A 23,453-nucleotide genomic window follows, 5' to 3' on the forward strand; every position below is an offset into this window, starting at 1 on the left:
CAAGCTTTGCTGCTCTTGCCTTCTCCAGAGAAAACCAAGAAAATTGAGTGCGTTCCTAAGTGACCCTGGCAGAGCCTTCCAGGACGGCATTCTTGAACAGCCTTTTTTCCTCTGTGCATCAAAGTTGTAGCTATGATTTCTGTTTGGTGGGGCAGGCTGAGCCCAGCGAAGGGCAAAGCAGAATGTGGTTGGGAGAAGTTACCGCTGCTCTGCATTGGGCGACCCTCCTTTCTTTTGAAGAGTTAAGATGTGAACCCCACCGCCCTCAAAAGTGCACTAACTGTGAGAAGGCACCGGTGCTCCCAAATTACAGAAGAGAAAAGCTGAGGGGCAGAAGAGCTTGCTGAAGTCCCTGCATGGAACCAGCTGTGGGGCTTGATAAAAAAGCTCAGGGTCCCGTAGAGCAATCTGGCCTGGATGCGCGTCCAGGGCATTTCCTTCCCCCACCATCGTTTCTTCTCTTCCACCCTCTCTGCCCACCGGGCACAGGCATCCAATCCCTGGCACAGACAACTCCAGGGACAACATCCTTGGCTTCTTTACTCAAACATCTGCAATTCCACCCTCAAGAAAGAAGATTCGATTCTGCAGCTCCTTTTTTTTCCTCCTCCTTCCAATTTCGTCCCCATCACCTTCATAATTGCATCTCTGGGTTGTTTAATTCCACAACGAAGCCACTTCTGCTTATAACTGGCCTCTCATCCGCTAGGATTAAGATTCGTTTCAAATAAGAGGGTTTTTTCCCCCCATTCCCCTCTCTCGCAGGCCCAAACTGAATTTGCATTACAAAAAAATTAAACAAAAGCAGCTTTTTGAATCTCCATTCATTACTCCCATTACATTTGTTAACATCATTATCTCCAACTGAAGATGGCAACCATTATCAAATGTTGCAATGCTTTTGTGGACCTCTTGCTATATTAGTTTAGAAAATTGCTCTAATGCATATGCTTTTAGAGGTTTAAAATCTACCATGGCATTATAAGCTATATAATGCTGTACATTTTTTAATCTAATAGTGCATGTATTTTTTTTTTTTTTTTTAGAGCACGTTGCACTGAAATAAAAAAAAAAAAATGCATGCCCGTGGTAAGGAAGAATATATATGCAATTGGGGAAACGCAGAACCAGGCTCCTGACTGGCAGACCTCTTCCACTTCCTTCTTCCCCTGAGAAGAAATCACTCCTCCTGAAACCCAAACCCTGAGGCCCTAATGGGTCTAATGTGTGTGGATGGTGGGGGTGGGGGTGGGTGCTCGCGGACCCTGCGATGGGGAAGGAACCTGTTCTGTTTAGGGCTATAAGCAAAAAGCAAGCTCCGTCCGGCTACTCATTAACACAGAAAAGCAGGGTTTCGGGGGCAATTACCAAATTTCTATATTCATAGAAATCCAGTCTCCCTGGAGAGAAAGGCTCAGGTTGGAACATTTATGAAGCGCTGGTTTCTTATGGAAATAAAAATTTTTGGTAATTACACAGGAGCTGCTCTTTATCTGCTTCTGCATTTTAATGATGGGGCATGGTATTTTGTTAGTTTCCTTTTTTTTTTTTTTATTAGTATTAAAGTGCACGCAGGCAACAGCATCCTTGCTGGTATCCCGGGGATCCATTCATCCTAATAGCTGAGAACGAGCGTCTGCGTCCCTGCTCAATCACACCCAATCACTCTGCTCACCAAACCAGAGAGAGCAGAGATGCAAAAGACATGACTGTCCTCGTCCTGGCTCGTGCTCTGGGCGGTAGCTCTGCCCCTCTAATTCCTCCCCCAGGGCTCCCCGTTTTCTCCCTCCCCACCTCTCCTCCATGCCAGCCCCCTTTCTGGGGCCGTGTGGAGTAAACCACTCCTTAGGAAAGCCAGTTTTAGGGCCAAGAGGTAGAAGGTATGTGAGATTCTTTATTTCCTCCCTCCCAACCCCCCGTCCGGCAGCAAACCCCCACCCCCCACCACGTCGGACTTACAGAAACATGAACCATTGCCGCTGACGCGGGACTCACATAACAAGCCTCCCTGCCTCAGTTTCCCCATGGCTCCCTCCATTCCCAATGCCCTGTTGGTAGCGTCCAGTCCCATCCCTGCCCAGGGAATGACCACTCTCTCCCAGGGAGGCCTGCAAACACGACGCCAACCCCCCTGCCAGAGCTATTTGGGCTGATTTATAATGGTTATAAAAGAGGTCAGAGCTTGATTAAGCTTAATAGATCCATTAATTACGCCAAACAAAACAAACATAATGAACATAACAATTTACGACCTCCGTCGCCCGTTCAGATGTGTCCCCTCGTCAGGCCTTGACAGATTCTGCAGAGCCCGTCCATGTCACCACCTTGTAGGGACCAACGGCCTGTGGCTGTGTGGCCACGGGGAAGGTGGTGGGTGGCAGGGGTGGAATGCCTCGCCAGACTCCGCCGCTGAGGGAAGAGTCGACCTGGAACCACCATCCTGAGCGCCCATCTCCGCAGCCCACAGAGCGGCACGGGGCAAGTGAGCACGGTGGTCACATCATCGTGGTTGGCCTGACTACTGGTCCGATCCCCGGCTTTACCGCTTAATAACTATATGCCGCTGGGTGAGTTAGTTCATGTTTCCGGATCCTCATCTGTGCATCTGTGGAAGGGGAAGTAGCCAGAGCAGCTATCCCTCGGGGTTTGTTGCCGGATTAACTGAGTTAATGCGTCTAAGGTGCCGGGACTGTGTCACCTGTGTTTCTTTGGGCCTTACTGTTACTACGGTTTGAATTAAGGCGGGAAACCATCTATCGCTCCGATGTTTCTTGAGGAGCTTCAACTTTTCCCCTTTTCTGAGAGACAGGGAAACCTGTCCTGAAGCTACCCATCACCAAGCACTGAAGTCTACCAAGTGCCTAACACGCGCGTGGCTAAGGGCTGAAGGAGCGAGACCCGCGGTGTCTGTCCAGAAATGGCTTAAAGCATCAGTAAGAGCCCAGAAGGTCATCTAACGGCCTTCTACCCACCTTGCCATTTTCCACAGGTGGAGCGGAAGAACAAGAAAGGTTCGAAGGGGCTGGTTCAAGGAGGCTGGAACGGTCACCCTGGGGCTTCTAACCAGTCCAGGTGTCTTCCTCTCACGCCGTCCCTTGAACACGCAAACGCCCATCCTCCCACCCACGCGGTTTATCACACACCAAAAGAGACCACGCCAGGAAGAAGAGAAAGCAGTGTGGGAAGACATGAATTGAAACCAGAAACCGTAACGCGCTGGCTTGGCGTGACCGTTCTTCAAGTTCCCAACGCTCTTTGGTTTCTGAATCCAACGGTTCTTATCTTCTCTGGGTCTTTGCTCGAGCTTGTCCCACCCCCTGAAATGCCCTCCTCCCCTCCTTGTTCCTTTGACCAACTCCATTCCCATCTCGAGACTCAGCTGAGCTTTTGCCTCTTCTTCAGCTTCCCTTAGCCATCCCGTGATGTCCCAGAAATAATGGCGCCCTCGCCCCTTCTCTGCTGCCCCTCCAGCCCCGCCACGATCTCTTCTCTCTGTGGCAATTAATGCTGCGTTGCGACGTCATTGTTATTTTTGGCTTGGTCATCTTCTTATTCACCAAAAAATATACTGAGCACCTGCTACGTGCCAGGCGCTGTCCTCGGCACTGGGAACATGGTGGTGAACTACAGAGTCACAGCCCTTGATCTCATGGAACTTACCACCTAGTGACACTAATCTCACTTGTGCATCTTTGAATCCTCTGTGCCCACCAAGGGCCTAACAAGCCTGATGCGGGAGGGGCTGGGGTGCTTGGGGGGAGGGGGAGGGGCAGAGGCTGGCTGTGGGTGGGCTGGCTGGGGAAGGCCAGCAGGCAGGTGGATGACTGGGACCTCTTCACAGAGCAGAGGCAGGAGTTATGGTTCTGCCTGGAGCCCACCCACAGGGCTGGCGACAGGCCTGGGGGAGTACAGAGATATCCACTCGGTGTGGTTTAACCATATATAACCCTCCCCCATCCATTACTCCATTCTGGGATATCAATTCCTAGTCGGTCACTCGGCCCACAAGACCCTGAAAATAGATTTAAATTATTGCTTTATTTCCCATCCAGCTCAGGGTGTTGATTTATGCTGCCCAAACAATCAAGGCTTTATCTCAGTCACCCAGCAGCATTAGGAGCAATTTATCATGGTTTACTTCTCTCTCTGCTACCCGACGCTGGTGCCTATTGGCTGTGTCCTTCTCAGAAGCTGCAGCACCAAGTGGGCCTGAGCGACAATGGCAGCAGAGGCCAGGGTCCCTCTCTGACAGCCTGGAGCAAGGGGACAAGAACATGCTTAACCCGGAGACCCTTTTATCTCTCGGAGAGCAGAAAGACGCTGGGGCCCGGATGCCCGGCATCCTCGTCCCAGCTGGGCTATTAACCAGCTGAGGAACTTGAGCAAATCGGTTCCGCTCCCTGGGTCTCCACCTCCTCATCTTTGACCCTCTCTGGCCACTGAGGTCTCCGGAAAGAGCCGGGGCAGCTTGGAGAGCTGTCCCCACACAAGAGCTTTGGCTTTTGGTTTTACGAGCTTCACCTCGACAACCCTGCGCCCACCTCCCCGTCGGGAGACAGACCGCGGCCACGTGAACGCCCTGAGCTCTGCGTGACCCTACCCTGTCGGAACAGGTGAGTGCACCGAGCAAGAGCGGAGAGCTGGAAGTCAGAAGGGCCAACCGAGTGTGAGGCGCGATCCGGCTAGAGCAGGAGTGCCACACGGGCGCTACGACTGGCCATTTCCATGGTTGAAATGCCGGGGGGGGGGGGTGGGAATCGAAAGAAGGAGACCATTTCATGACACATGAATGTCACATGAAATTCAAATTCCAGCGTCCACGGATAAAGGTGTTTTGGAACACGGCCGCACCTGCTTGTTCACATACAGTCTGCGGCTGCTTTCGCTCTACGCGGCAGAGCTGTGCGGCTGCGAGAAATCTTATGGCCCACGAAGCCCAAAATGTTTCCTCTCTGGTCCTTTACAGGGAAACGTCTGCCAAACCTCGGCTAGATGACTGGCGTGTCTGAGACCAGGTTGGTGGCATTTGCTTTCTGCTCTGTTTGGGATGGAGACTCTTCCAGAGGGAGGAAAGGATCTCTGGAGGCTTTTCCTCGCTAAGGGAAGCCCCCCCGAGGGAAGCCAAGGTCGAGAGGCAGCTCCGAGCCTCCATCACTGGGACGGGTGATTAGGCCGGCTCCTGCCACCTGGTAGAGCGAGAGAAGCCAAGGACACACCCTGGTGCTCCCTACTGTGCCCTCCACGCGCGCCGTCCTTCCCCAGCCACACTTTCTGTGTTACACACCCCTCAAAGGTCACCTCCTCCATGAAGCCTTGCCTGTCTCCACTTGGAAGGGCTCCATCCTCCCTCAGAAGGCCCTCAACCCTCCATCAGAGCTTCTCTGACATCAGTCCTCATTCCCTGCACCGAGGACAACTAAGTGGTGTCATCTCAGCCCGCTTCCAAGTGACTGGAGGTGGCTTCCGGTGTTGATAAGGAGCGCAAAGCTGCTTGGGAGCTCAGCAAAGGCCATCCTGCTCCCCCAGCAATGGCTGCTGTGGGTGGGGCGCGGGGAGGGCTTGGGACTATCCTAGGTCCCTGCCTCGCCTGCTCTATGCTGTGTGCTGGGCACTGAGGAACAGCGTCAAGCCCCTTGTGAACTACGCTTGAGCCCCGAACAAAAGGGGCGAAGTCAAAAATCCACATATTATTTTTTTTTAATGTTTATTTTTGAGAGAGAGAGAGAGAGAGAGAGAGAAAGAGAAGGGCAGAGAGAGAGGGAGACACAGAATCGGAAGCAGACTCCAGGCTCCAAGATGTCAGCCCAGAGCCCGATGCGGGGCTCAAACCCACGAACCATGAGATCATGACCTGAGCGGAAGTCAGATGCTTAACCGACCGAGCCACCCAGGCGCCCCCACGTATTAATTCTTGACTTCCCCCCGGAACTTCCTGTTGACCGGAAGCCTCACCAACAGCATAAACAGGAGATTACTACATATTTTGTCTGTTGTATGGATTCTATACTGTATTCCTACAACACAGTCGGCTAGAGGAAAGAAAATGTTATTAAGGAAATCATAAGGAAGACAAAATACATTTACAGCACCGGACTGCATCGATCGAAAAAAATCTGTACACAGTTCAACCCCGTGTAGTTCAAGGGTCAAGTATATAAGGGGGCAGGGCCCAGGGCGGGCTCAAGGCAGGCCAGGACAGCTGGTCCTGACGAGACCCCCAAATCAGTCCTTTCAAGGGCTCCCTGGCAACTGGCACGAAAACACACCTCTTGGCTTGTTCTCCAAGAACTGCCCAGAAAGGCACCTGTTAGGACGGGGGACGAACCACTCTGCCCCCCACCCATTGGTCAACAGGAGGAAATACGAAGCACGGGTTCCAACTTTCGGGAGGAATCCGTGGCATTTACATAGCAAACAGTACCCAGGTGAGGCAGCGTGTCAACAAGGCCCCCGCTCAACAGCTCCCATGTCTCAGCATATTTTAAATGTTTGCCACATGCCAGAGATTAATATTTTAACTGCCGCACGTCCCTCCGCAGGAGGAGAAGCTTCCGGAACACAGCGTAACAATTGAGCGGATAGTACGGCGGGGCACGGCAGACGTGGGCTCCAGCCTCTCCCCCACCAGCCCACACACCCCCGGCCTGGCCTGGGCCAGCAAGGCGTTTGCGGGCGGGCAGGGTTCTCAGGCCGGAATGACCCCCAAGGAGGCTCCCAGACCCTTCAAGAGGCCCCACGCTTCGGAGGACAGAAGTGTGTGGACAGTTCTAAGCAAAGCTGCGGTGGCCTTTGTCCAATAACACAGAGACGTCTGGATATTTGAAATCCAGCAAGAGATTTCTTGGAGTAAGGGGTATGGGCAGGGGGTGGGGGATGAGAATTTCCTCGGTGACAGAATTCATTAATGGGATTAATTAATTAATTGAAGAGCTCCTAAATCACTGATATCCCTTAAGACAGAAAATACGTGGCTCAGGGGGAGGGCGTATGGCCTACGAAATATTGCTCCCAATTTCCTTTCTGAAAATACACACAAACAAGATAAGCATTCCCCTCACCCCCATCATATCAGACCTTTAAAAATCCCTCTCTGGTTAGAAAGGCTTTTTTTTTTTTTTTTTTTTTAAATCTTTATTTTTGACAGAGAGAGAGACAGACAGAGAGAGAGAGGTGGACACAGAATCCGAAGTGGTCTCCAGGCTCTGAGCTGTCAGCACAGAGCCCGATGCAGGGCTTGAACTCACGAACCACGAGACCATGACCTGAGCCGAAGTCGGACGCTCAACCGACTGAGCCACCCAGGCGCCCCTCTGGTTACCTGCCAGTGCCGGCTTGGGGTCAAAACTCTTCTGTGAAGCAGCTAGGGGATTTCAGCTACAATCACCCGGTAATAACGACAGCTAGCCTTTCATGAGCATTTACTATGTTCTAGGCCGGCGGGCAGCAAGCTTTTTCTTCTAAAGGGCTACATAGTAAATATTTTCAGTTCAGCAGCAGGGACCATGTTTATAAAGGGGGAAAAAAACCACTGTGCCTGGGTTCACATTAAGGTTTATTTACAAATACAGGTGGTGGGTCTGATTTGGCCTGAGGGCTACAGTTTTCCTGACCCCTCTACGAGGCAGCGTGCTGAGCGTTTTACACACATAATCTCGTTCAATCTCCACCGTCACCCTAGGAGGTGGGCACTGTTAGGACACTCCCTTTTCAGAAATCAAGCAACTCAGAGGCAGGGTTAGCTTCTCTGCCCAAGACCACAACGTTAACAGGCAGTGTAGCTGGAATTCAAACCACTGTACCCGCTTGTTCTCGTTAAGAATCTTGGAATAAGGATAATACTCCTAGTGTGGAGTGCTTACTAGAAATCAGGTACTCTTCCGAAGGCTTTCTTGATCCTTACCACTTTATGATTATGCCCACTTCACAGATGATGAAACCAAGTCCAGAGAGGTGAAACGACTCACCCAAGGGCACATAGGTTAGCAAGGGCAGACGAGGGATCCGAACCCAGGAGGTCTAGTTCACCGTTCTAGAATCTTAACTGCTTATCTCTTGAGACAGTCTTTCGAGGCTGGTCAGTGGGCAGAAGGTTCAGGGGGTTAGGCGTCTGCTGTCTCATTCTGTTGTCCCTGGAAAAATGTCCGACCCGAACTCGCCTCGCACCACGTCCCCGTGACCCATCGCCAGTTAAAGAGCCGACTGTGGGGGCGCCTGGGTGGCGCAGTCGGTTAAGCGTCCGACTTCAGCCAGGTCACGATCTCGCGGTCCGTGAGTTCGAGCCCCGCGTCAGGCTCTGGGCTGATGGCTCAGAGCCTGAAGCCTGCTTCCGATTCTGTGTCTCCCTCTGTCTCTGCCCCTCCCCCATTCATGCTCTGTCTCTCTCTGTCCCCAAAATAAATAAACATTTTTTAAAAAATTAAAAAAAAAAAGAAAAGGGGCGCCTGGGTGGCGCAGTCGGTTAAGCGTCCGACTTCAGCCAGGTCACGATCTCGCGGTCCGGGAGTTCGAGCCCCGCGTCGGGCTCTGGGCTGATGGCTCAGAGCCTGGAGCCTGTTTCCGATTCTGTGTCTCCCTCTCTCTCTGACCCTCCCCCATTCATGCTCTGTCTCTCTCTGTCCCAAAAATAAATAAAAAAAAAAAAAAAAAAAAAAAAGAGCCGACTGTGGTCTGTGGCCTCTGGCCCTGAACACACGTGCGGTTTCCGAGGCAGAAAGGACTCGGAATCTGGGTAGGAAAGTTCCAGTGGTGTACCATCCCACCTGCCCTCCCTTGCAGCCTCCATCGAGTCCCTATCAATTAGTCCCTCCCAGCCGTGGCGCCCGGAGCCCTTGGCGGACCCTGAAGGGAAGGAGCCCCCGCTGGTCCCCGCCGATGCCCAGTCAGCAGAGGCAGGCCCAGAATAGGAGCCGCCTGTGAGCAGCCCCCACCCTCCCCCGCCCACACATGCCGCTCACAGGGACACCCAGGCATCCAGGTAGGGAGCAGATAGCAATTTTCCTTTTTACTTATGGGTGCCAGGCGAGGCAGAGCGCCTGACAGGGCCCCAAACAAGCTGTCAGGAACTTCTAATTAAGGCTGAATGGCATGAAGAGTGCACACGCCCTCCAGCCTGGGAATTAGCAGGACAAAGTGCCGAGACGGAGTCAGACAGGCTGAAAGGGGAAAGCCTGCTGCTGGAGGAGAGGAGGGGGGCGAAGGAGCCGGGGCCAGAGCGCGAGGCGAGCCAGCTCCCCGCTCCAGGGCTCCGCAGCAATGCCACTCGAGGGGAACGCCGGACCGATCCCCCTGCGGCCTTCGAGCCCCTCTCGGTCTCCTCCTCCTCCTCCTCACTTCCCAAAGAAGCCGCTCAGTCCCAGCAGAGTGACATCCGAGCATGGACTTGAGTCAGCCACACCTGGCTTCCACCTGGGCTGTCCCGCCGTCTGCATTCCGGTTTCCTCACTTACCTCCAGGGGGTGCGGCGAGGGTTGAAGGCCAGAAACGCTCTTAGCATAGCGCACGCACTCAAGAAACACGCGGCAGCCACCATGGTCACCGCGAGCCGTGGGCTCCCGAGGCTGAGCGAAGGAAACCCCGCGACAGGGGCAGGGCACAGCCTTTGTCCTCCGGGGAAGCATTTACCGGTGCCTATTGCAGAAGATGCCCAAGGTAGGCCTTATCGTCCCCATTTTACAGATGAGGACACTGAGGCTCGGGTGAACCGACAAGCAGTGGTTGTCTGGGCTCGCACGCTTAAGGAAATCCCCATAAGCCCAACGATCGTGCACTAAGCACGGTGCTGGGCAAGTGCTGAGGTATTTCCCCAAATAATGCTCCAGTCACGGGCCCAATGCCGGAGAGCCTCAAGACCTAGAAAGTGCTTCTTTGCACTGAGCCAAAACGCGCCTCCCTGTAAAGTCTGCCCACGTGGGTCCTGGGTCCTCCCTTTGGAGATGCAGTCAGTCCAGTCCCTGTGGACACGCCAGCCACACAGGTGCCACACGGGTAACAACCATACCGTCCCCAACCTGCCTCCAGTTACGTCAGGCCATTCCTCAATGGTTGACATATTACTCAGCTAGTTAGTTACTGCGGTCAGAGCTTCCTGACTCCACCCTTCTGACCCCCTCCTTCGGCGGGGACCTGCTGCATTTGGTCAACGTCCTTTTGAAAGCGTGGAGCCTGGGGTCACGGCTATCAACCGACTGGCCTGTCACTGTCCCGGAGCTGTCTTGGAAGGCTTATCCCCCTACCGATTCAGGCCAAGACCCAGGCAACCAAGCCCCTAAGAGTTTTTCAGGTGCGCTACTGAAAATCCTGCACCCCATCGTGTCTCGGTGCCCTTTGATTCCAGAAACAGTAGTTCCAATGCATCCCTATTAGATGTCATCTTATGTTCTGCCCATAATTCCAGCACTGAACTCACTTTCAATCCTTTTTTTTTTTTTTTTTTTTTTTTTCCTTCATAGCACAGGGGATAAGAGCAGAGGCTCTGGGGTCAGAAGAGCTGGGACTAAATCCTGGTTCCGTCACTGGTTACCTTACCCTTTTCTCCCTCAGCTTCCTTACCTGTAAAATGGGCACAACGATATTACCTACCTCGTCGGGATGCTGAAAAAATTCAATGTTGATACACGCGATACGTTTAGAACAGAGTAGGTGTCCTGTAACGTGGGCTATTATTTTCCTTATCACTAGTGCACAAAGTATTATCTCCTCGCAGCTTGAGGTCATTCACGAATCTTATTAGCATGGCCTCCACATCATTAGTCGCTGAAAGAACAGAGATCCCCATGTCCCGAGAAACTTTCCCTCCAGACCGATCTCAGTCTATTAGGCGTTCACCCCCCCCCCCCCCGGGTCTTCAACCTGTTACAAACACTCCTCGTGGGATACCATCCGGGTTGCAAACCTCCAGCTGGTCCACAAGGATGCCATGAAAGATTATGCCAACCACCATGCTGAAATCCTCACCCTCCGTCCAGAACAGGCTCTGACCTACCAGCTCTTCGCAAGAAAACAAGAGGTTTGTCTGTCAGGAAGCCATCCTGATTCGGGGTGATCGCCCCTGACTTGCCTGCGTCTACCATCATCCGTTCCACATCTGTTCTAGAAGCCTGCCTGGGGCTGGCGCTGAGCGCCTCCGTGGGCTGTCTGCAGCGTTCCCCGGCTCTCCCCCGTGGGGAGAACACTTGCCTGTCTCTCGACTTACAGCTCTGTCTGTAGTTCTGGGAGGCCCAGGGATCTAGCCACCTCACCTGCAGCGCCTGCCCCCTGTGCCGGCCAGGTGTCCCCATCACAGGGCCGGGCCGTGGCCGTCCCTCACGGAGGCCCCCTGCACCCCCGTCCCACCACCCTTCTCTCAGCCTGCCTCTGCCAGCTGCCCCCAACTCCCACGAGCACTATGCCATCTGTGCCCATCAGCAAACCCACACCTCCTTGTTCTTGCCACAAAAACAACTTTAAGAGTCCCTTCCTAAGGCTTCAACAACATTTTCTTTCCTTCCGGCTGACTTCATGTGGGCTTTAGCCTTCCTGACCCTTGTCTTACAGAGCGCGATGAGCTGACCCCAAGAACTCCTTCCGGTCTGGTGAGAATGTGAATCCCTCCGGGGCTAGAGGCACAGGGTTGAGGCCCCTGGTCCTGCCATGAGGGGTCCTCTGGGTGGGTCTCCAGGCCGGGGTTCTGGGCCAGAGCCGGAAGCAAGAGGAGGAAGCACCACCGCCCCCCAGGAGGAGGGCGGGAGGCTGGAGGGCCCCAGCCCGGAGCCGTCACACGGGGCCGCCTCCAGGCTGCCCACCGGGACGTGCAGCCGCTCCCCACACCAGGCCCTCCTGCTACTCTTTATTCATTAAAATGCTCAGATGCCGACTAACTTTATTTGCTCAGTATTTATTTCACCAGCCTTGAAGCGGGAACAACAGGCAGCTTGATTGAAAGGTTGTCTGGTTTCATTGTGGCTCCTGTAAGTAATTCTACAGCCTCGGTGGAAATGGTATTTTATAACTTGCCAGAGCAGATATCCCTCCGTGAATTGGAATGGATATTCCTGCGTCACCTAAGCTGCCTTCTCCCGAACACCCAGGCCTCTGAGAATCACTGCCCTTTTTCCACCGCACCACAACATTCTGCGCTTCTCCAGGGCCTGTGCCCGAGAGCCCTGCAGGGGGGCGTGGAGGACAGGAGCCCGTCTCCCCGAATGTGGCGGCCACCATCCACCGTCCCCCCCCCCCCCACACCGGCAGAGGGGAACCGGCTCACACTGTGGGGGAGGCTCCAGATGAGACCTGGGCTCATTCCAAGGGGTGAGCCCTGGGGTGGGGGTGGGGGGCAGAGAGTCCCTGCGGTTGCTCCTTCTCCGGACATCCTCGAAGGCCAGCTGGTGGCGTCGGGCCCAGTCTTGCCTAGAGAAAGGGCAGGCTAAGACGCTTTCTGGAAAGCATTAAAAATAGGAGGAATCAGAGAGCACCGGCGTTTCCTGCACGAACCCTGAGTCCCGCTGAGAAACGCAACAGGCAGGGCTGGGCAGGGTCTCCCTGGCCAAGAGGCAGGCCGGATGCCTCTGTCTGCCCCTTCGGAGGCTGCAGGCTTATCGGGCAGAGCAGGCCTCTGTGCCTTGGGGCTCAGAGGGAGCCCCTGCGGCCCAGCGCCCCTCTCTGGCCCAGCGGGACCTCTTTCTGCCGGGGCCTCTGCGGAGCAGAGGCGGCTCGTCTCTCCGGCCCCCAGAGCGCTGATTGCGACTCTGATCGCGGCTCAGCAATCACCCTCTCCTTACTATTATGACTAAATCAAGTTGGGTGATTTATTTCCCACTTATCTTTCCCGTTTCCGCTCCCTGTCCGATCCGCACTGTTGAACACACCAGAGTGAAAACATATCATCCGTTCCGATCAGCGGCCGTGGAGCCAAAAAGCACACCCCTCCTGCTGCCTGTGGCAGAGAGGCCTGCCCTCTGGAAGGAGGGGAGACCTTCCCGGGGCCTGGAGACCCACGGAGGCTCTGCAGAGGGAGCGGGCCGTGGCTATGTGGTGAGAAGGAGGGAGGGGGTCTGGGGGAGAAGGCGGCAGGCATTGGGTCTCAGCAAGAGGCGCCACAGCCCCAAGGCTGCTCTTAATCCAGGCTTTACTCCCTGTCCCCCTCATCCGTCCCCTTCATCTATCTGTCCCTCTTGGGCCTTGTGCCACTGCAGCTGCTCCCGCTGGGCCTGAGCCACCAGCCCCACATGGTCCCTTCCCTGCCCCCCCCACCGCACCCCGGGCCCATGTTGAAGGGACATACGAAACCTACTGTGCCTGACATCCTCCGCCCAGGTCGGCCGCCCTCTCTGGATGCGCTATCCCCAGAGGGGACGGCAGCCCACAAGACCCCATCCTGCGAGGGGCCAACAGTGTAGGGGGCAAGAGCGTCAGTGCTGTGGCCAAAAGCCTGCTTGGCTTTTTTGAGCCCAGTTCCCTTATCTGTTAGGAGGGTAATAATACCCACTGGTGCAAAGATCAGAGGAGGTCACGTGTGTAACTAGGTGCTTTAGGAGGTGGCATTTAAACCATTAAGCCAGGGCACTCCGGTGGCTCAGTCGGTTGAGCATTCGGCTCTTCGGCTCAGGTCACCATCTCACAGTTCGTGGGTTCAAGCCCCACATCGGCCTCTGTACTGGCAGCACAGAGCCTGCTTGGGATTCTCTCTCCCTCTCTCTCTGGCCCTCCCCCACTTGTGTGTGCTCTCTCTCTCTTTCTCTCTCCCTCTCTCAAAATAAAATAATATAAATAAACAAACCATTAAGCCAGATTCTTCTGCGTGGGGGAGGGGGGGGACCTCACGATAGTGCGATTTTTGTTGTTATTAGTATAGGAAAAATTTCTTGGGTGATTTATTTTTATTTCATATCATATTTTTACATTTATTTATATGAATATAAGGCCAGTGGGAAGCTCCTGACCCAAGCAAAGGGTACATACATCAGGATGTTTTCTCTGGGCTTTAGAAAGGCTTCCCTCCTGCAGGCTTATGGCCCACGGGAAGGTGGGGCCACGCAGAAGGGAGGGGACCCAGAATTCCAACCCTTTCTCTGCAAAGTCGGAAGGTAAAGCTAAGCTGGGGGTGGCACTAAAGAGGGTTTGAAAGCAGGACAGAACCCCAGGGGTCCCAAAGGGAGAGGCTTAGCGAGGGAAAGGGGCCATATCAAGATGGCTTTAGAGAATGATGGTGGGATCGTGATACGAAGTGTGGGGGCTTCCGCCCTTGTAAGGAAGCTGGACCAGCACAGGCAACATGTAGGAACAGGAGATCCTGGGGTAACGGCCAAAGCAATGGCATGGCACACTGTCCCCCAGGGGGCATGTAGCTTGATATCAGGCACACAGCATTCAAAAAATGTTGGCTCCCATTAATGATGATGGTTGACATTCTTCGAGTGTGCTCCATGTGCCAGATGGTTTCACACCCTTGACGTTCACTCATTCCATTCTAACTAAACTCTCTTAAGTAGGTAGTGTTCTTACCCCTAACTTTATAGATTAAGTACGGAGGCACGGAGAGGTTAAATAATTTACCCCAGGTCACAGAGCTAGTAAGTAGAAGAGCTAGGATTTGAACTCAGATCCACAGTTATCATTGTTGATGATGAAAGCTCTAGATCTTCCCCCACCTCAACCACCAAGACCGTGTTAACCCTTTGAAACACTGTGGGGTTAAGAGGATGCGTAGATTATAGACAAGCCTTAGGAAAACGGTGGGTCACTGGCCAGAGGTGACAACGACCCTAGCTCTTTCTTTTCATTCTCTTCTTACCTCCCTAGCACCTATACTCTCCACTGTCCCCAAGCAAAACCCTCTCTCCAGAAACAATGGAGTGTGACTGCAGAACTGAGCACATTACTTCTCCTGATGTATTTGCCTCTCAGCTTGAAACAAATTCTTAAGTCAAAGGAATGAACTTCTAATGGTAGAATATCAGAGCCCAGTGAGGTGAGGGACTACAGCCCGGTGAACACTGACAGGGATCCAGACTCCTTCATGCCGTCTGGGCACAGCCCATGTCAGAAGCAGTGCCGAATCTGCTTGGAGAAACTCATCCTGGCCACCTCCCGTCACCTCGGATCTGGCTGAGCCATTTCACCGCTGGTGTTTCAGCTCTGACTCTGCAAAGATACTGGTCTGGAAGGAAGTCACCTCTGAGCAACACAAAGGCACTTAACAAAAGTTGGGGCGCCTCCAGCAAAGTGGGGTCAGAATCACAGAGTTCTCATCTTTCAAAAGGCAGCCCTCATGCCCCTGCTCAGGTGAGGGACTGGCGGTCAGGTACTTCCTGGCGGTCGTAAGACGAATTGGGGCCAGAGATCAGGGTTTTCCATGGGCTCAGCTGTCTCCGGAAATGGTCACAGTCTCCTCCTTTCCTGGCCTCCCCACTGCTTGTGTCTTTGGGTTGCTGTCATTGTGACTGACTCCCAGGTCACACTCAGTCATCACTGCACCCCTACAGTTGGAGCTATTGCTGCTGGCCTGAGGGTGAAGGCCCTTGCTGGCCAGTCACCTTCTAAAGCCTGTCAGACCTCCCAGTGCCGGAGTGGGACAAGCTCCTGAGTCCAGGTAAGGAGCCTGGGTGAAGTGGGGACACGTAGCACGAAGAGAGCACTGGTCAAGAGCCGAGAGGCCAGAAAAGAACTCTGGTTCAGTCGTAACCAGCTGTGCGACCTTGGCTAAGTCACTGAGCTTCCGGAAATGAGAGCGGAGGTGTGAAACCTTGTTCTGCCTACCTAGCATGGCTGTGGGGCAACTCAAAATCAGAAATGGATTATGTATAAGAGATAGCTTTGTAAATCACGCTAACGTCAGGATCATTGCTGTCGTCGTTATTCACAGTCTCTTGTTTCTAGGTCTCTCTATAACTCTGAGGGAGTCCGTGAGAGTATTTCTTAGGCTGGTGACCCTCTGCCTGTCATGGGGTCTTCCCACAGCCTTAGGTCCCCTCCTGCCCTGTACCATTGCAGATGGCCTGGTCATGTACATGGCCTGGTCCCCATGTACACCCTCCTGCTTAGCAGGGGACAAGGCTGGTCTTTAACCACTCAGTTCCGGATCCTAGGAAGCATCCCCAAACCAAGACAAATCCTAGAGCTAGCCAAACCTGTAACCCAACTTGCCTTTTCTGAGCAAGGCAGTAAGACCCCGTACGTACAAATCGCACCACAGCAGGCCTCCTTGAGGGTCGATTCATCCTGGTACAGTACACAGGTTCCTCCCTCATGACCTGCTGAGGCTCCCTGGACCTCTGTATGGAGAATTCTGGATTCTGTGAGAAAGAGTTCCAACATCAGCTGGGGTGAATGATGAGAGGCAGGAGTGCTGCCATTCAAGCCAAGTTGGGCCAGTTCTAATTGGGTGTGACTCTTCCTGTTGAGGATGAAGACGCCAGGTGTAGGGAGGTGAGGCCAAATGCCCAAGGTCACCAAGACAGAGACTGCCCAGGGCTCCTTCCACTCCCCTGTGGTTTGCAAACTCTGTCCTGTGAAGTCACAAGGTTTTTGAGGAACTCCCTAAAGACGTGCCAGGGAGCAGGAAAGAGGGAGCAGGACAAGGCGCAGGGGGCAGGGCTCAGCGCCTCTACCCCTGCTTCAACTTGAGCAACCGCCTCTTTTATGGGCTCTAAATGTCAGGGTTCTATGTAAGATTCCACTTGATGTAAGGATTTTGCTGCTTTAAAAAAATGTTTAAAACCCATGTATACTATACCAAGATACCGAATCATCTCCAAGAGCTTCTAATCTCTTCTCTTCCTAGACAATTTCTTGGGCAGATCGACACAAATCATTTGACAAACACTGACTGAGCATTGGCCAGGCCAGTAGGATAATGACCCAGTTGTTGAAGAGCTAGCACTACGAGCAGGGGAGACAGTCAACTAGTCAACCTTAGGAGACAATGGCTAGCGCTGCCACAAGTTACACGGGAAGGATGAAAGGGTAGGAGCACAGAAGCAGAGGGCGCTGTTTAGGTGGGTGGAGGGGAGCGCCTGGGGGAGGTTTCCTACCCAAAGTGATATCTGAGCCATGCCTTGAAGTCAGTGGGCTCCAAGGATGATCATCCCACTATTCTCAATTACCAGCCAACTGAGTCCAGAAACACATAAGAAAAGATTCTGTTATGACCAAGTGGGATTTATCCTAGGAATGCAAGGTTGGTTTAATATTATAAAATCAATTAATGTCATACACCACAACAATATAATACGGGACGTGCTCATCTCCACAGACACAGAAAAAGCATTTGACGACATTTAACACCCTTCATGAATAAAGCGCTCTACACACCAGGACTAGAAACAAAGAAATTTTCTCAATCCGATAAAGGTCATCTACAAAAAAACCTACAACTGACATCACTTAATGGTGAAAGAGTGGTTGCTTTTCTCTAGGATCAGGAACAAGACAAGGATGTCAACTCTTACCACTTCTGTCAACGCTGTACTTGGAGGTTCTGGACAGGGAAGTTAAATGAGGCAGTGAAATAAAATATAAAAGACACCCAGATTGGAAAGGAAGAAGTAAAGCCATCTTCTATTTGTAAATGACATGATCCCATATATAGTAAACCCTGAGGAATTCACTCAAAATTATTGGAATAAATGAAATCAGCAAGATCGCAGGATACGAGATCAATACACAAAAATCAGTTGCATTTCTATACACTAGCAGTGAACAATCCAACAATGAAATTAAGAAATAATTCCATTTACAGTAGCATCAAAAAGAAAACACTTAAGAATACATTTAACAAAAAAAGCACCAAACTTAAATTATAATAGACTGAAAGAAGTTACAGAAGTCTTAAATAAATAAAAAGACATTTCATGTTCATAGCCTGAAAATATTGTTAGGATAGCAATACTCCCCAGACTGGTCTACAGATTCAACAGAGTCCCTATCAGAATTCCAGTTGACTTGTTTGTAGAAATCAACAAACTTATCTTAAAATTAACGAAAAATTGCAAGGGACCCAGGATAGCCAAAAACGGTCCTGAGAAAGAACATGCTGGAGGATTTGTATTTCCCAACGGCAATACTTACTACAAACCTACAATAAACAAAATAGTGTGGTACTGGCATTAGAATAAGCACTTTGATTCGCGAAATAGAAATGAGAGTCCAGAAATAAATTCTTACAATTAGAGTCGACTGATTTTTTGACAAGGGTGCAAAGATTATGCAGTGGGAGAAGGACAGCTGGATTTCCTCATGCAAACGAATAAAGTTGGACCCCATACCTCACACCATATACAAAAATTAATTCAGAATGACTCAAAGCTCTAAATGTGAGACCTAAAAACACAAAACTCTTAGAAGAAAACATACAGATAAATGTTCAAGACTGCAGATTAGGCAATGGTTTCATGTATAGGACACCAAAAGCACAAGCAACAAAAGAAAAAAAAATAGATAAAACAGATTTCATTAAAATTGAAATGTTTTGCACTTTAGAAGACACCATCACAGTGAAAAGACAACAGAATGGAAGGAAATAATCTGCAACCCTTTATCTGATAAGTGACTTGTACCTAGAATACATAAAGAATTCTCATTACTGAATAAAAAGACAACCTAACTGAAATATGGGCAAAAGGTCTGAACAGGCATTTCTCCAAAGAGAACACACAAATGGCCAATAAGCACATGAAGAGATGCTCACTGTGATCAGCCCTGAGGGAAATAGAAATCAAAACCACAGTAAGATAGCACCTGACACCCACGAGGGTGGATCTTGTGACAGAACCATGACCCTCCAAGATGACCACCACCCTAACCTCCAGGAGCCTGTGAATGCACCCGTAATGTCTGTAGCCACGTTTCTCATAATAGCAAAAAAAGTGGAACGAAATCAAATGTCCTTCAGTAGGTGAAAGAATAAAATGCGGATTCATGCTACTATTCAGAAGACCGTCTAAGACCTCATGCTCAGTGAAAAAAAGCCCAACACAAAAGGCCACATATTGTATTGCCTGTCCAGAACAGGCAAATCCATACGGGCAGAGATGAGCATTTGCCTGGTCAGGGTGTGGGTCAGGAGGAGAGATAGGGAGTGACTGCTCATGGACGTAGGATTTCTTTTCAGGGCGATGAAAAATGTTCTAAAGTTGATTGTAGTGACGGCTGCCCCACTCTGTGAATATACTAAATATCGTCTAACTGTACACTTTACAATTATAAACTGTGAATCATACCGTATGTGAGTTATAGATCTCAATAAATATTTTATTGAAAAAAAAATAGATTGCCTTCCCTGTCCTGCCCTGAGGAGGTAGTTAATCATCGAAGGGCCCCTTAGATATCGGCCTTAGCCAACCACAGCCTTCTGGATTACCTGAATTGGGATTCCAGACCGGGTTAGGCGTTGCGTTCTCATGGTCCAGGGTCCTCAACATGGACACCGGAAGGCTAGCCCACAAAGTACCCCGCTTCCCTCTCCAACCCAGTCTCCCACTGTTCCAGCCACAGAGCACACAGGCTGTAATTCTGGAACATGGGGTCGTCCACACACCCGGGCTGCCCCTTCTCCCCGTAGACCTCCTCTCTGCAACTTTTACACATCCCAAGACCCCATTCAGGTGTGGCTCCTGCAGGTGGCCTCCCTGAGCCCCCAGAAGCGGGGCAATTTTGCCCTCCGTCACGCTTCCTCGGGTTCCCCAGCTTCACGAAGGCAGGTCTGCTATCACCTGACATCACAATAAGTACAAGTGTTCCATGAGTCTTGCACCACAGGCTTGAGGTTCCTTGTGGGCCGAAGCCGCTCTGGTCTTTGCAGCTTCAGCATCTAGCGTGGCTGGCACACAGCAGGTGTTCAGCAAGGTGGATTAAGCAGGTACCCTCCACACTCCGTGGCCTTTTTCTCCTCCAGCTGTCCCCCCCCCCCCCACCCAGGGACAGATGTGTATAATCAGCAGACTCTTGAAGACTGAGGAGCATCAGAAAGAAAAGACCATCATCTGTTGAGGATCCACGGTATGTAGGCACTTGGAACGTTCACTGTAGTCTTTGTTCCTTAAAGTAAGCAAGTATCATTATTGCTCATTTTTCCAGACAAAAAAAACCTGCCCCGGCTCACACCAAGAGTGAGGTGCAGGACAGGAATTCAAATCTGGATCTTCCTGGTCCTAAGAGTTCTGCTTTCCTAGGTCACATACAGAACCCTCTTTGTGGATCTATTAACAAGCTTTGTGCCCTGAGGGCAAAGACCACTCCTCTGCCCCCAGCTTCCTCCATTATAAAAAGAGACACATAGGGGCGCCTGGGGGGTGCTCAGTGGGGTGAGCTTCCAACTCTTGATTTCAGCTCAGGTCCTAATCTTGTGGTTCATGAGAATGAGCCCCTGCATCAGGCTCTGCACTGACAGCGTAGAGCCTGCTTGGGACTGTCTCTCTCTCAGTAAACAAAAAAACATTAAAAAAGAGAGAGAGAGAGATGTGTAAATGACCCAATGAGTTCTTATACTACTGAATGAGTAGTGGAATTTTAGACACTGGCAGGGGCCCTGAGAGTACACGATTGCCCAGTGCTTCCCAGAGTGCGCGCGTGCACACACACACACACACACACACACACACACACAGTCAGTCAGCGCCAGGCCCACGTCAAACCCACACCCACACAGGAAGGGCCAGGGTATGGGTCACTTGTCAGGCTGGTCTGCTCTCACCTCTCTCCTTCTGAAAAGTGCACGGTGACTGCCCAGCTTCCCTGGGAGCCAAGCATGAAATCCAGAAAAAGCCAGGAATTATTATTATTATCATTATTAGTGTTATTATTGCATGTAAATTGTGCATGACTAACTCGGGAGGAGGGGCACGCTTTCTTTTCCCAGAGCCTACAAACATCGGTATGATAATAATAAAAAAAAAAAAAATTATATGCTTGAAAACATGCACCCAGCACTGCCCTATGTTTTCTTCTAATTGTTCCCAGAGCCTCCAAGAGCCACATTTAAATAAAATGAAGCAATTATTTAGTCTGCAATTAAAGATCGCAGTGATTTATTTTTAAATAGGAATATCATCGTTGGGGGTGAACTGGCAAGAGAGGACAGAAAAGTCCTGTGACACGAGGTGGAGGCAGGAAGGAGGAACAGGAGGCAGGGAGGCCAGGCCCTGTGCTGTAGCAGCCAGGCCCGGGCGTGGGGGAGTGGGTAGCGGGGCAGTTGACTTCCAAAGAGGCTGAGGCCTGGTCCCTGGGAAGCTCAAAACGGGTGGGTGGGTGGCTCCATGCCTGCAAAGCCCAGAAGACCAGCGCAGCTATCCCTCATCTGGCTCTATGCTGTGAAACTCCCGTTTCCTGAAAGTGCTTAAAAATGCTCCCCGTGGGGGCGCCTGGGTGGTTTACTCGGTTAAGCGTTCGACGTCGGCTCAGGTCATGATCTCACGGTTCGTGGGTTCGAGCCCCACGTCGGGCTCTGTGCCGACAGCTCAGAGCCTGCAGCCTGTTGCAGATTCTGTGTCTCCCGCTCTCTGCTCCTCCCCCACTCATGCTCTATCTCAAAAATAAAGAAAACAAAACATTAAAAAAAAATTAGAACAAAATAATGCTCCCCGTTTAGGCCTCGAGCAGCACCTGGCACCCCGCAGGATCTCTGCAAATCGCAGATGACGGGTAGCGGAAGCAGGGACTGGTCACGCACACCCTCACCTCGAGACCCCGGCCCGAGGCAGGGCTCGGTAAGTGTAGGCCGAGAGACACGGTTCAGACGTCGTGGGCCTTTGCTCCCCGGGAATGGCTGCTTCGTCCTCGTGAGCATCGAGGTGGCAGACTCAAGGGGGTACCAGGCCATTAAAACAGGCTAATAAAGGATCATAGATGAAACCTGCCGGTGACGGCTGCCCGAAGGTCACGGTCATACCAGCCTGCAGAGGAAAGCGGTCTGACACGGGCGCCCTGACCAGCCATGGGAGGACGCAAGGAGTTGGGAGGAGCGGGGGAGGATCAGGGACAGGATGTTGGAAGTGACCTTGAGACTGTTCCCCCAACTCTGCCCGGACTCCTATATGAGGGCTCTGCTTCACTGGCGGTTGGTCAGAAAAGTCTCCTGGGGCACCACCCCTCCACCTCTGCTCTCTCCTTATGATGTCTTCTTCTCGAGCACTTGTGTTTGGGTAACGTCTGTCTCCTGTTTTCTGTGAGCTCCTTGGGGACAGGGACAGGACTGTTTTCCTCCACAGTGTTTGTTGAGCAAATGATCTCTGGGTGGAGAGACGAGGCGGGGGCCTGGGAGCGGGAGAAACGCTTAGGAGGCAAGGCGAGGGCTGAGCTTTGGAGGCGAAGGACTCGGGCATGTGACACTCAGCACAGACACAGCCCGGAGATCTGGAGGTGGGGCTGCTACTCTTGTCTCTCCAGGTGGCTGGTCACCTTTCCACGAGAAAGCCTGGGGGCTATTTGGCGGGGATCCAGGTCATGCAGTGGGAGGCCCTCACTCCACATGGCAGATCCCCTCCCGAGGGACGGGGACCTCATCACCTGGCCTCACAGTGCATTTGGGGAGGCGGAGGGTTGCGGGGGTGGCGCGGAGAGATGGGCTCTGAGAATCGTTTCGTGTCTCCTTTTCCAGGAGCTCCTGGCCACCGCTGCACCGCGTTCAGGGGGGAAGGAAAGCAGACGGGGGGACCTCTGCCCGGAGAGGGGAAGCACTGGGTCCCAGGTCACACCGAACAGCAATGGCAGAGCCGTGATCCCTAGCGTGCAAAGAACTCGCGCGTTCATTACCTTACTCCACATCTCACGGGGCACGTATTACTATCCTCGTTTGACAGATGAGAAAACTAAGGCTCAGAGATGGTGCAACACTGAGCTCAAGGTCATACAGGTTAAAAAAAAAAAAAAAAGGCAGATCCAGGACACCTGCCCCCGGAGAGAGGAGAGGCTGTGTGTGTGTGTGCCTCCAGGAGGGGAACAATCACCCCTTTAAAAGGCACATGAAAAATAAAGCAAGGAGAAGCCTGGACCTTCAGAGAAAGAGAGGGGAACACAAAATATCTTTTTCTTTTCCCAGAACGGCAGCTTGTGTGAGCCCGCGGGGCCCTCACATCTGTCTCCTCATACAAAATGAAAGAGGTTTTGAAAAACAAGAGGGGCTCTAATAAAGCATAGACTGTGCTGGGCACAGAGCTGTGTCCAGCGTGTCCTGTCACCGTCACCGCCGAGGAGACAGCAGCCGGGCTGTTCCCGCACCCAGGCTCTGCCCCAACCCCGGGGCTCCAGGAGAGGTGCAGACAGATGGGCACATTCACGCCAGGCTGAGGGAGAAGCCAGGAGGCCCAGAGCCCAGCTGCCCAGGGCAGAAACCCAAAGCCACGGCTCATCCCATCAGCAAACAGGGACTCTCGGCAGTGTGACTGCTTCTCAGAACCCAGCCCCCGTCCGCAGGGCTCCCCGGGGCTCTCCCAGAAATCAGACCAGCAGCGTCTCTTGACGGGGCTGTATCCGTCACCTACCGC

At 52.2% G+C, this 23,453-nt stretch overlaps 1 protein-coding gene and 1 long non-coding RNA gene across 4 annotated transcripts in view; one reads left to right on the forward strand and one right to left on the reverse strand.

Moving 5' to 3' along the window:
• Positions 1-23,453, reverse strand: part of DSCAML1 (DS cell adhesion molecule like 1) — a 350,222-nt gene that overhangs the window by 268,328 nt on the left and 58,441 nt on the right. The gene's annotated exons all lie outside the window — the stretch shown is intronic.
• Positions 1,974-7,180, forward strand: LOC121035449 (uncharacterized). Its single transcript, XR_005792903.1, has 3 exons — positions 1,974-4,613; positions 4,967-5,015; positions 6,540-7,180. It is a non-coding gene; the product is annotated as an uncharacterized LOC121035449 (long non-coding RNA).

Source organism: Herpailurus yagouaroundi, unplaced genomic scaffold, assembly GCF_014898765.1.
Source record: "Herpailurus yagouaroundi ecotype Mexico unplaced genomic scaffold, PumYag 161, whole genome shotgun sequence".
Lineage (NCBI taxonomy): Eukaryota > Metazoa > Chordata > Mammalia > Carnivora > Felidae > Herpailurus > Herpailurus yagouaroundi.